The 12543-nt window shown below is 45.9% G+C and overlaps 1 protein-coding gene and 1 non-coding gene across 2 annotated transcripts in view; one reads left to right on the top strand and one right to left on the bottom strand.

Moving 5' to 3' along the window:
- Nucleotides 1-263: 263 nt before the first annotated feature.
- On the bottom strand, nt 264-390 carry LOC119824094. Its single transcript, XR_005287030.1, has one exon. It is a non-coding gene; the product is annotated as a small nucleolar RNA SNORD22 (small nucleolar RNA).
- Nucleotides 391-2769: 2379 nt separating this feature from the next.
- The window catches only part of Adgrf5 (adhesion G protein-coupled receptor F5), a 95604-nt gene continuing 85830 nt past the window's right edge, over nt 2770-12543 (top strand). The window contains exon 1 of the mRNA XM_038342290.1: nt 2770-3004. The gene's annotated coding sequence lies outside the window, so the exon portion shown is untranslated. The remainder of the gene's footprint in view (nt 3005-12543) is intronic.

The following is a 12543-nucleotide window of genomic DNA, read 5'->3' as shown; positions in this document are numbered from 1 at the left end:
AAGGTGGTTGTGAGCCACTTCATGTGGGTGCCAAACTCAGGTACTCAAGGAGAGCAGTGAGTGTTCTTAGTTGCCAGATCCATCCATCTGGCTCTATAACCTTTTCTTTTTTGAAGGCTAAGTTACAAGAAAAGATCTGAAAATTCCCCTCAGAGCTTGAACCCTATCTTGCTTCTTCCTCAGACCTGGAAAAAAAAAAATGGCTGAGTTTGTGTTTCAAGAAATGCTGATTCTTCCTTTTCCTTTAGATGAAAATTGCAATAATCCCAAGACATTTCCTTCTGTAATATATTTTCCTCTTCTCACCAAGCCAGCTCAAATGTGTTCACCTTGTCAGTCGAACTGGGTTGAGGGTAGAAGGTAAGACACATGAGTGTCTCGTCAGTGAGAGGCATAGCTAATGTTAAACATTGATTTATTTTTGTTTTGCTTGCATGTATGTTTGTGCATCGTATGTATGCCTGATCTCCACAGAGGCTAGAAGAGGGTGTCAAATTCCTTGGGGCTGTAGTTACAAACCATTGTGAACAAACATGTGGGTGCTTGGAATTGAACCAGTGTCTTCTGAAAGAGCAGGCAGTGCTCTTAACTACTGAGTCATCTCTCCAGCTCCAGCATATATAACTCCTAAAGAATCATTTTCTGACGACTGGCCATCACCTACTCGTAACGTAGTCTGCAAAGATATGACAAACTATGGCAGTTTTAGTAAACATGAAATACCAGTCATGTTTCCCCACAAAGAAACTGTACTCCATTGGCCAGAGTTCAAGCTGTAAAACCCTAAGAGCAATTGTGTGTTTTCTTCTGAGTCTTGTATTTTCTCTTCCTCCTAAATATCCTCTGTGATGGTAATTTATAAATATTCTTCCCAGTAACGCTCAACTTATAGAAACCAAATATTTCTGAGTTGTGGGTCCTGGGGATATGATCCATACCTCAGAAAGCAACAGAGATGAGATGGCAGCAGTGGGGGACAGGGGTGGGGACAGGTTTCCTGGCTTTGTGAGTTGTGAGGGCAATGATCATAGTTTGTGGGGAACAATGCCAGGCATTGGGTTAGTAGAGAACCTGCTCTGGGGACTGTAAGAGTCAAAGGACATGGAGCAAGGAGTCTGTAGTCTGCATGGAGTAACTCATCAGTGAAGAGAGAGCGGGAAGGAGGGAGGAAGAAGGAGGCACACAGAAGAAAACCTTGAGGTAAAGCAGATGTTCTGTGTCATGGTGTAGTGTTGGGCTTTTCTTCTTAAAGTAGTACAAGATTTTAATCATGGGGAACGTATCATGGAGCTGGTATTTGAGGGCAGTTTCCCTTGTGGCTGGAAGAAGAAAGAAAGAAGAAGCCAAGATATTGGCAAGGAGTCACCTGGTGATTTTAAGTGACACTTTGTAGTCTGTGTCTGTTCTGGGGTATTTGTACACTGTGTGAAGATGTGTCACTGTGATTGGTTTAATAAAGAGCCGAATGACCAGTAGCTAGTTGGAAGATGTTAGGCAGGATTTCTGGGGACAGAAAGGAGTCTGGAAAAAATAAAAAGATGACTTTACCAGCCAAACATGGAGAGGAAACAGAAGTGGCAAAATAGAAGAGAGATAAACTCCACATATAGAATATATATCAAAATATAGATAGATAGAAATATATATTTATATATTTATATGTAATATAGAAATATTTATATATTACGAATAAATATTTAATATATATTTATAGATATATATATAATATATATTGAAATATATATAGAATATAGATTAAAATAAATCATAAGATTTAGTTAGGAGAGCTTTCATGATTAATAAGAAGTCTCCGTGTTGTTATTTGTCAACTGGCGGCCCCCCAAAAAATCCGAATATATGTATCTTTTCACACCCCCAGTTTCCGAATACATGTATCTTTTTTTACACCCCTAGTTTAGCGTTTCCCTCCATGCACCTGCTTCTATTATACATCACCCCACAAAGTAAAATAAGGGGAGTCTAAGCCTCTTGAAGTCAACTCATTTAGAATTTCCAGCATCTGTCTATGGCTGGGACCAGCTAGGTGACTTACCCTATGTAGATTTATTGAGCCCTGAGCTCACAGAGGCCTCCCTCCCTCTCTGTCCTTGACTGAGTCTTCTGTTGCCACCCTCTTGAATTTTTACACATTTGAATGAATGCCTTTCGTTTTTAGTTTACAGTGAACTTCCCACTTTGTGTAGAGAGGGTCCTGCTTACAGGAACTTATGGGAAGTAGATGACCAGTAATTCTTCAAGCTCTGGCACAAGAATGGCTTGGGAATTACTATATTTTTTTTCATGATTAATAAAGAGCATCATGAGCCTTTCCATAAACAGAACAGTGCTTGTCTTTCCTGAGGGCAGGGAGACCCTCTTCCTGAGCCCATGCTGACACGCTTCTCACTGGCTGCTCTGCCACACAATGTCTGGACCATGGCCAGAAGCTGCATGGAAGAGGACGAAGGCACTCTTGACTTTTGCAAAGTTAAACACTTGGGGAAACTTCAGGTAAAAAGTATTAGGCTAAAGATGAAAGCGGCTGGCCTGTAAACTCCCTGCCTGTTGCCTGCTTCTCCTTATTTTCATGGTTCTTACCATGTTTATTCTGTCCTTTCTCAGTGGCCAAAGGACAAGTTTAAAATTTCTGATTTCCTCTGGGGAGCCTGAGAGAGGCAAGAGGCACCGAATACAGGAAATCATGTGGAGAGAATTTCTCTTTTATTACAGTCCCCAGATTACTTCCCTTCCCCAGCCTCCGCCTCCACCTCCAGCCACAGTGCCTCCCAGTTTCTTCCTGCACCGAGGGACAGCTCACAGTTCACCTCTGCCCTGAGTTCTGGAAACCTGGGAGTATCTGAAGACTGATCTGGAGAAACTCAACCCTCCTCAGGTTACCTGAATGAATGGACCGCCCTTAAGCTACACCTCCACTCAGAGCTCTGGGGGCAGAGCTTCCATATCGCAGTAGATGTGAAAAGGCTTCCCACTGCTGAAGAGGAAGGTAGGTGCTTGTGTGGGTTTTTTGTCTCCTTGGAAGTGAGGCTAGCTACTCTAAAGCAGATGGACGGGTGTTTGTCTACCCAGTACTCTGCTGTGGCTGCCTGTTCTCAACCTGTGTGCCCTATGAAGATTCGCTGTGTTAAAGATTGTGTGGGTAAATAGTGGTGGCCAGAGGGTATTCTGGTTGGTTGTTTTGAGTTTGCGTGTCTTTGGCTGGAGAAGAGTGATCCAGCAAAGAACATGAGACGCAAAGCGTGACCCTTGTTTTCTTTGGAGGAGTATCTCATTGGGGGTGGTGTGTTTTGGCTTCTGTGTGACGAAGGGGACATATTTGTGCTCTGCCTTGCCTCCCCCCCCCCGCTGTGCAGACCTTTACCACAAGTGTTTTAACTAGTTTTCAAGTTAGGAATATAGTAAGGTGGATAGAGAAGATGCTGGCAACGGTATAGGTGGTTTTCGCTGACATAACCATGCTTTTAATCTTATTTTTATCTTTTAAATTGACATGTTGTTCAGGGATTTAGTGGACATCTGTGTTGTCTTTCACAACTTTCTTGCTCTTCCTGAGATTCCCTGAGCCACATATCCAGTGAGAGCTACAAAGCCTGGCTTTACCTGTTTGGCGTGGAAATCCTTTGTAGGCATGATGCTTGTCTTTTACCTGGCCGCCTCGGCTGGGTGTCACTGAGGTTCACGACGATGCAGCCGAGTCCTAGGGAAGGCGTGGCAGATCAGTTCACGGAGTTCTGATTTGGGTGGGGTGTGCTCATGCTTCATTGTTTCCCGTCCCGCTCATCAGCAGCCTTTTCCTTGAGGAGAGAGATTTGCCCTGATTCCAAAGACTGTCAGCCAGTGGGCTCAACTCTTTCCCCTCTCTTCCTTGGTTAAGAGGCCTCATTTGTTTGTTTTTGCCCCCGCATACTTAGCTTTGGCATTGCCTTTCTTCACCCATCCTCTGTATCCTGCGACAGAGTTCTTGGCAAACGTAATTGTGCCATTGTGGTTCTCCTGCTGAACTGTGTCTATTATATACACCCCGCTGCCTATAGCTCTACTGCCTAAGAGGCACAGGGACATTTGTATCAGGCATCACCTAAGGGCTCCTTAGAAATGAAGACACCCATCTCTTCACTAGAATAAGTCTGTGCTTCATCCAGACTGCCGGGTGGGTGACACGTGTACTAAATCTTGCCAGGTCCTGCCTGCAGGGAGGGCAGATGACTCTTTCAAGGGCTGCTCCATAACAGCCTGCCAGCCTCCCCTCTCACCTCCTGGCTTACCAACTGAGCCGCGTGCCACTTCCCTCGTCTCTGATCTCTGCTCTTCACCTGACTGGTTGTGCTTTTGTCTCTGCCTGGACACCTCCGTTCGATGCCCCCCCCCCCCAATTACCCACTACAGCCTTCTTTTACTCTCATGCCCCCCACGTTCAGTCCATGCCCCGACTAAGCACCTGTGTCTGCTGCTTTTATGGCATACAAAGTATGGTTGCTATGGGTTTCCTCATCCTTGACTAGACTCGGGTGCTTTATTTCTGAATCCATGGCACTCACCACCACATCTGGCATATCACTTGTATCAATCAGTATCATCTGAGTTCCTGAGTGAATGAAGGAAGGAACAAATGAATGTGTGAACTACTATAGTAATTTCAATGAATGGTCAGAATGAGATGTATAGTTAGAGGCTTAGTGGACTGTAAGTGTCTGTAGCCATCTTCCCGTACTCCTTTGTTCTGAGACTTTGCCGGACTCAATTATTCACCAAGTATTTTGAGGATATACTGTGTACTGCATTTTTTTTTTAAAGTCTCTACATCTCCCTGGATAGCTGACGTCTCTGGCTAGGCACTTCCTAATCCCTTCTCCCCATGCTTTACCACACTAACTCAGAGATTTACTCTCTCAGCCCTGTGTACGGAGCACCTTCCGCTCTCAGGCGGCTGGTGGTGCAATAGGAACGTGATGGCAAATGAATCGATGTGACCCTGAGCAAAAAACCTTTCAGCATCCTCCCTCCTACTCTTCCCTCTGCCCTCTAAAGAAAAGAAAGAAAAGAAACTGAGAAAACAAAGAGATCTGGTGGATCACAAATGTTAACATGCGCAAGTAAGGGCTTTTAGATGTCATAGAGCAGAAAGACTCCCATTGTGTTCTGGGGTCTCTGGCCGAAACTCCTGCACCTGTGGCTGTCTTGCCAGGTAATTTTGGGTGTACAACCCTTCTCTAAGTCTTGGTTTTGTGCAATGGTGGACAGGGAAGCTTTGGTGTCCTGTTATACAGGGGTTGGGGTGCCTCTGTTCTCAGATTGGCTCATGATAATTGTTTTGAGAGAGGATCTTATGTATCACAGGCTAGCCTTGAACTATGTAGCCAGAAATGATCTTGAACTTCTGATGCCCCTGCTTCCACCTTCAAGTCTTGGGTTCTCATGTCTGCCCTTATCACACCCAGTTTAGACTGTACCATAAATGGTACCTGGGTACCATGCATGCAAAGCAAGGTCACTACTAACTGATTTACCCCTCACCTCTCATGATAATCTGAAGAGCAGTGAGCTGCGGTTCTCCGAGGCAAAGTCGCAAAGAGACCCTAATGGAGTCCTTCTTGCTCTGCCTTTAACCCCAGCCGTAGGTGTCCACATTGCCCTTTAGTGTCCTTTCCTAAGGCATAGCAGCCACTCCAAGGGAGCTTGCAGGAAAATGACACTTTCTACGTGTACTCAGACCCAAATGCTAGACTTGGGGTGACCCAAGCCACTCTGGCCTTCTCGAGTGACTTCTTTCTCTATCTTTTAACTCTCTTTGTCCTGATCCTCTACCACTGACGTTTCCTAATAAAAGCCTTCTGGACGTCCAGAACTCTTGCTTGCTTCCTGTTGCTCACACCGCTTTGCCTCTCACTTACTGCACCTTTGTACAACAGCCTTCAGCTCGTTCCCAACTCCTCAAGTTTGCACTCTTTATAAATAACAGGCAATAGCTCTAGTCATAGAAGGATGTTATCCTACATGGGAGGGTTCTAATGAACGACTATATAGATTATGCATGAAACTTGGTTTATATAATACAATCTCTCTCCTCTCTTTCTCTCTCTCTCTCTTTCTCTGTGTGTGTGTGTGTGTGTTTGTGTGTGTGTGTGTGTGTGTGTGTGTGTCTTTCTCTCTCCCTTTTTTCCTTTTGTGCCCCTTTGTTTTCTTTCTTCCTTCTCCTCCTCCACTACCACCCTTTCTGAGCTGTCTGCTGCCCAGGCTGGGCTCCCTCTTAGCCTTGAACTCTTGGTCTTCCTGCCTCTCTCTAAGTGCTGGGATTCCAGCTGAGTAGCACCTCACCTGGCTGAACATTTCTTTCTTTTAATTGCAACCTTTTACCTGTGGGGTAAAAAGAGGTAAAGCCAGTTTTAAATCCCTTGTTGTTACTTCCTTCCTTAACTAAATAGTTGTACCTTGCTAAACCCCAGTTCTGTTTCTGAAAATCGGTACTAACACACAAGGTGAAGAGAAGATGGATGGGCTAATGTGTGTAACAAAGTTGCTTGGCTGAACTATACCAGCAGAGCTGGGGAGATGGCTCAATAGCTAAAATGCTTGCCTGGAAGACTTGCGAGCCTGAGTCTGCACAGCCAGATGTGGCAGTGCACATCTGTAATCTTAGTTCTGCAGGGAAGGGGAGGCACAGAGACAAGTGGCTCTCCAGAGCTTTCTGCTCCCTAATCCAACCTAATCAATAAGCTCCAGATTCAGTGAGGAGACCGTCTCAAAAAATAAGGCAGAGAACAACAGAGGGGCACCCCAAAGCCGGCCTCAGGCATATGTGAGTGTGTGTACACCCAGTCACACCCAGTCACACCGACTAAAGGAGTGCTTAAAAGAGGCTAAGATGGTAGAGTGAGGATAGGATCACCCGTAGAATAAATAGCTGAAGGACACGCAGGTGTTGGAGGAAGAGCTACACCATGTAAAATGTAAAGATTGCCTTCAGTTACTCCAAGGTCTCTAGTACGGAAAAAGAGAAAGCCGCCAGATTATGGAGTAGAAATTATAGGGTAAAAGATCTCAACTCAGTTTGTGGAAGGATTTACCCACCATTAGAATTGTCTAAAAATGGGTGAGTTGTCTTGCGGGGGTGGGGAACACCCTGTCCTGGGCAGCATTCCAGCACCCCAGCAGACCAGCGACCAGGGTGTTCCCAAAGGGATGCCTGGCTGGGTGGGGTCTGCGCAATGACATTGAAGGTCCCTTCCCGCTCTTGAGAATCTCATGATGTCAGTGCCCTAATCCAAGCCACCAGATTAAAAAAAAATCACTAGCTGGAGTGACGTGAGCTGGCTTCTCACTTGCTAGCCGTATTTTTTGACTGCAATAATTTAAAAATAGGACCTTTGCAACAATAGCGTAGTCGGACTTCCAGGAAAAAGGCGCAAAAAAAGGAATGAGACCACTTGGGTCACTCGGGAACTTGACTGTGGCTTGGTCTTGGCCTTTGCATTACAAACACATTCTTATTTGGTAGGAAACTGCCGAGTTTGGTGACATTTTCGGTCAACATAGAATCAGGCAACTGTCACAAGCTCGTTTTTCAGCTATGAAACAGGAGTCCTTTGTGGATGTACATATAGGCTAAGACTTTTGAGCTACTCAGAGATCTGACTGAGACATATTGAGGCTAAATTGTTCCATGCTTTTCTGATGCCATGAGTCTGGTGTCTGACCTCTGGGGAGAGACGGAAGCTAGCTGGGGTGCGCTGCCTTCTCTAACGTCAAGTTCTCCAGCTTTCTACCCACCCTTCCTTCTTATAAAGATGAGCACATCGATCATAGCCTCTCCGCACCGAAAACTTGGAGCTTCCTAGAGATGTGAGAATCAGCCTAAGTGGGCTCAGGCTATCTAAACTTCTGGCTAGTACTCAATTCTCCATAGACTCAGGAGAACTGGCTCTGCTTGCAGTCTGTTTAGGACCCTCACATCCTTCTGAGGATGCTGGGCTGTATTCCAGCACGCCTTTGCTTCCTAAAGTCTCACACTGAGATCCCAGGGGTAGGAAAAAGAACAGCAACCGTCCCTTCAACAGAAGAGAGCACCAACAAAGGCGGCAGTTTGTGGTGCAGAAACAAAGGCACAACAGTTTATTCTGCAGGTTTACCGAGCTTGGCTTTCTTAAAGACAGCTATGCAATAAAAATTCCCTTTGAAATATAATCAGCAGTGCAGGGCCACAATATAGAACCTTTGCAGAGTGATGTGTTTATTTATAGATGCTCTTTGGCTATGCAGCATAGCAAAGCAACTGTCTGACATCCACAACGTGGCCCTGGGAATTTCCTCCAACAAGGCTGTGCTTCCGTCCATTGTTGCAGTACAAAGAGCAGAAGGAGGCTTGAGTGGGGATCTTGTTAACCCCACCTAGAGGGAAACATGGAGGCTGTCATCCCCTTCAGTCAATGTGATCCCCAGTGCAGGGGGTCAAGATGGAGGTCATCCTCCACTCTGGGTAAATGCAAATGAGGAGATAGGTTTGATTATTTCGCCTAAAAATATCTCAGACAGAGGTGATGGCAATTCGACAATAAAGGTCTGCTTTCTATTTGCAGCAAAGGATGCACCCCTCACCAGTCCTGGATGCTGGATTCTGGTGGAGTTTTGATACAGGGTGGCATTTGAGGAGACAGGTTAAATTGTATAACAAAGGTGATTTTAAGCATATTATTGTAGAAAGAAAGCCATAAGAGTATACCCACAGCCCCAACACACATGCACAGGTACTGGCTAATGCAAGCAAAGGTCCTCGAATCACCCAGAATTTTGCAATTATTGTAGGCTTGGATTTGTTCATCTTCAAGATAAATATAAAAGATCTCATATTTCATTAGTTTGGAGATAAATAAGCTACTATATTATAAGCTGTCAGACCTTAACTAGACTTTTGCTCAAGGTTCTACTTTATGGTTCTACTTTGCTAAAAGTTCCTTAGAAGTCATTCCTATGAAAGTATTTAACAACCAGATTCCACTACTGTAGGCCAAAAAAGCCCAGAATATCAGTTAAGCTCAGTATGGGGGCACACACTTCTAATATTAGTGCTAGGGAGGCTGAGGCAAGAGTAGCTCTCCAAGTTCAAAGTCAGCCTGGGCTACAGAGAGAGTTAGTTCTAGGATATCCTGAGCTACATGGAGTGATCTTTTCTCAAATCCTCCTAAACCCTGGCTGTGCTGAGAACTTCAGTAAGTGACGTGCTTGCCTTGCAACGTGAGAACACCAGTTCAGTCCATGGAGCACCTGTAAAAAGATGGGTACGGTGGAGCCTGTCTGGCCCGAGGACTGGGAAGGCAAAGGCAGACAGGTCTTTGATGCTCCGCTGGCCCTCTAGCCTAGCCTACTTGGTAGACTCCAGGCAAATAAAAGACTCTATGCCAAAAAACAAGATGGACAGCCTTTGAGGAATGGCAGGCAAACTTGCCCTCTGCCTACTGCGTGCACGTTCACTGACGTACGTGTGCGCGTGTATACAGCCACACACTCAAACTCTGAAATCAAAACAAAAAGTTATTTTACTTGATGGCCCGTTGTATTTTAATCACGCTGCACATTCCGAGGGAGGTCTGTGCAGCATTATTTCAGGGCTCGGTGCCCTGGCTTGAGTCTGAGGGTCTCATGGGAGGAAAAGGTTGGTCTCACGTCTCCATGCCGCATTCCACACCTGCCCTGTGCCGTCTGTGATCATGATTCCAGGAGCTCAAGGCTCAGGCCCAGCCCCATCAGTCAAAGCCTCAGGGAGCAAAGGGGACCTGCTTGTAGAAAGAGCAGGTCAGTGGAAGCCATGATCCCTGGGCCTTGTCAGCAGGTGGCCATCCAGGTCCTTCTAAGTCCCCAGATGCAGAAAAATGTTTGCCAGCCCCACAGTGAGAATACAAGAATGCTGGTAAAAATGCCTTTCTGGGTTGTTTTGTTGGCTGGGTGTTTATTATCAGACACCCCTCAGGGGTTCACAGGGCAGGTTGCAAAGGTCCATGTGAGGCCTGGGAATTTCCTTCCATAGAGGCCGTGCTTCCTGTCTTTGTTGTTCCTCAAAGAACAAGTGGAGGCATTACTAGAGATCCCCACTTAACCTTCTCCTGCTGCTGCCTTGTGGCTCCTCATAGCTGAAAACACACACACACACACACACACACACACACACACACACACACGTAGCGGCGGTCGGAGGAATTTGGAAATAACCAAAAATAGTCCTTTTAGAATAAATTAGTTTTAATAAAAGGAGAATAAGGGAACTTACAAAGCCAAGGCTCCAGTGAAGCATAGGGTGAAGCGGGGAAAAAACAGGGGCGTCTATCCCCAACCCGGTTCTTTTTAAAGGTACCTTTCTCCCCTGTGGCAGCCACGCCCCTGAATGCAAGGATTGGGCCAGCTGCCCCAACACACACACACACACACACACACACACACACACACACACACACACTGGAGAGGATTTATGCATTACAACTGCATGTGTGTTTTTACAACATGCCTGTTCACGAGCATGAAATTCCAGGTGCTTGTGTGTGCATACACATGTATATGCACTAATTCAATGCCAGTTCTTTCTCAAATAAGAGTCAAGATCCCCACCTTATAGTATACTTTTTGACTAAAGCAGCGGCATGGCAAACTGAAAGGCCTTTTCATAGGATAGCAATGATTTATTGAACATACTTCTGCAATACTGTTAAGCACAAAGGAGATGCAAATGTTCTAGAAAATTCTAGAGCATATGATACACATATGTGCAGGCACACACTTTCATGCCTGGTGAGGGTGCAAAGACGTCAAACAATTGTCTGGGCTAAGAACAGGAAGGATTAGAAGAAGGCCTTGAGTTCTCATCTTGCCTGAGACTCTTCTGTGTTCTCTAGAAACATCGTCTGGAATTCTCTAAGTACCAGGACAGTGAGTGTCCCCATGCCCTTTCCTGCCCTTGTACACATGTGTGCAAGCACACTTTGCTCTCAGAAGGAAGGCTTGAAACAGTCTCCTGTCCCTAGCTCTAATTAAAATCACAGTTCTGGTCATTTCCCTTCCAAGTCTCCATTTTCTACACGGTTGAAGTGGTTGAAGTGACTGACAGCGTGGCTATGGTGCTGTTTTAAGTTTCATCCCGGGAGCATTTGAGCGTGAATTCTGCCACTTGTTTACTCTCCTCTCAGAGCCCAGAGAGTGGTTTGCAGAGGATGTCTGAGGGGGAACCATGGCGACTGTGGAGAGTGTGCGCAATGTGTCAGCGCAGCAGCTGTCCGACCTCCTTTCTCCTAGGAGTCGAAGGAATGGAGAACCGCCCGAGAGGGCGCACGCTCTCCCAGCTGTGGGTTGTGGATGGGATCCCACAGCCTCTGCTGGGCTGTCAGCAGGAAGTATTGCACTGCTGTTTGTTCTTAATAAATTAATCCCTTTACAGTATTTATTGTGTGCGTGCTCGTGTGTGCATAGGTGCATGCGTGTGTGCAGGCGCATGTGTGTGCATGCATGTGGAATCCAGAGCGCAATATCGAGTGTCTTCCCCCATCTCTCTCCACCTTACCTTTGGAGACAAGGTCTGTCGCTGAACCTGGAGCTCCCTGTAATTCACTTCGACTGTCTGGTCAACTGGATGTCTGGATTGCCCTGTCTCTGTCCTCTCTTTGTAATCAGCACTGGGATTACAGGTGTGCACTGCAACACCCAGACTTTTGCATAGTTTCTAGGGATCTGAACTTGGGTTCTGATTCTCATGTAGCAATATTGTACCAGTTGAGTCAGCTCCCAGACCATGTTTTCCGTTTTTGCAATACAGCAGTGCAGGAGAACTGTAAATGTCAAAGGACCAGAGATGCCAAGCAAGGTGAATACAGGTATGATAAGATGTGGGTAGAGTGAAGGACAGAAAGCAGATTCCCGGGTCCTCTGGGCCCTTGAAGTCAGACCCTGTATACAGGCGTGTAGGGGTGGGAGGCAGGAAAGGAAAACATGCTGCCAGTTGCATATTTTCCAAGTAGCATCTTTTATGGTACCCCCAAAGTCTGACACACATTACTCGTGTGTAAGAACCGTTGTCTAGAAAATCCCCCCAATGTTGGTTTAGCAGTTTACAGTGGTGCCATAAGGGCCCCTTCACACGTTCTTTGGGGTGAATGTGATGGTTAGTTTGTAAACCTGACACAATCTAGCATCACCTGGTGACAGAGGCTGGATAAGGGGCTGTTTACATTGGGTTGACCTTGTGAGCATGTCTGTGCAAACTGTTCCGTGTAACTGCTGTGGGAAGACTCAGCCTACCCTGGGCAGCACCATTCCCTAGTTAAGGAGCTGGGATCATAGAGGAGTGGAGGAATCAAACTGAGCCCAGGCTCAGCAAACGCACACACATTTATTCCTGTCTGTTCTCGACTGTAACCTGTAATTGTAAAAGGAAACAAATCTCTTTCTTGCCTAAATCCCCCTTCCACTGCCCCAAATATTTCAACACAAAAATGAAACTTTAACAATAGGTTCACAATTTTCACTCTAGGCTCAGCTTTACTAGAACAT

This window comes from Arvicola amphibius, chromosome 9, assembly GCF_903992535.2.
Source record: "Arvicola amphibius chromosome 9, mArvAmp1.2, whole genome shotgun sequence".
In the NCBI taxonomy this organism is placed as follows: domain Eukaryota; kingdom Metazoa; phylum Chordata; class Mammalia; order Rodentia; family Cricetidae; genus Arvicola; species Arvicola amphibius.
The sequence above is the reverse complement of the archived record's forward strand: the minus strand, read 5'-3'. Positions and strand labels throughout refer to the sequence as shown.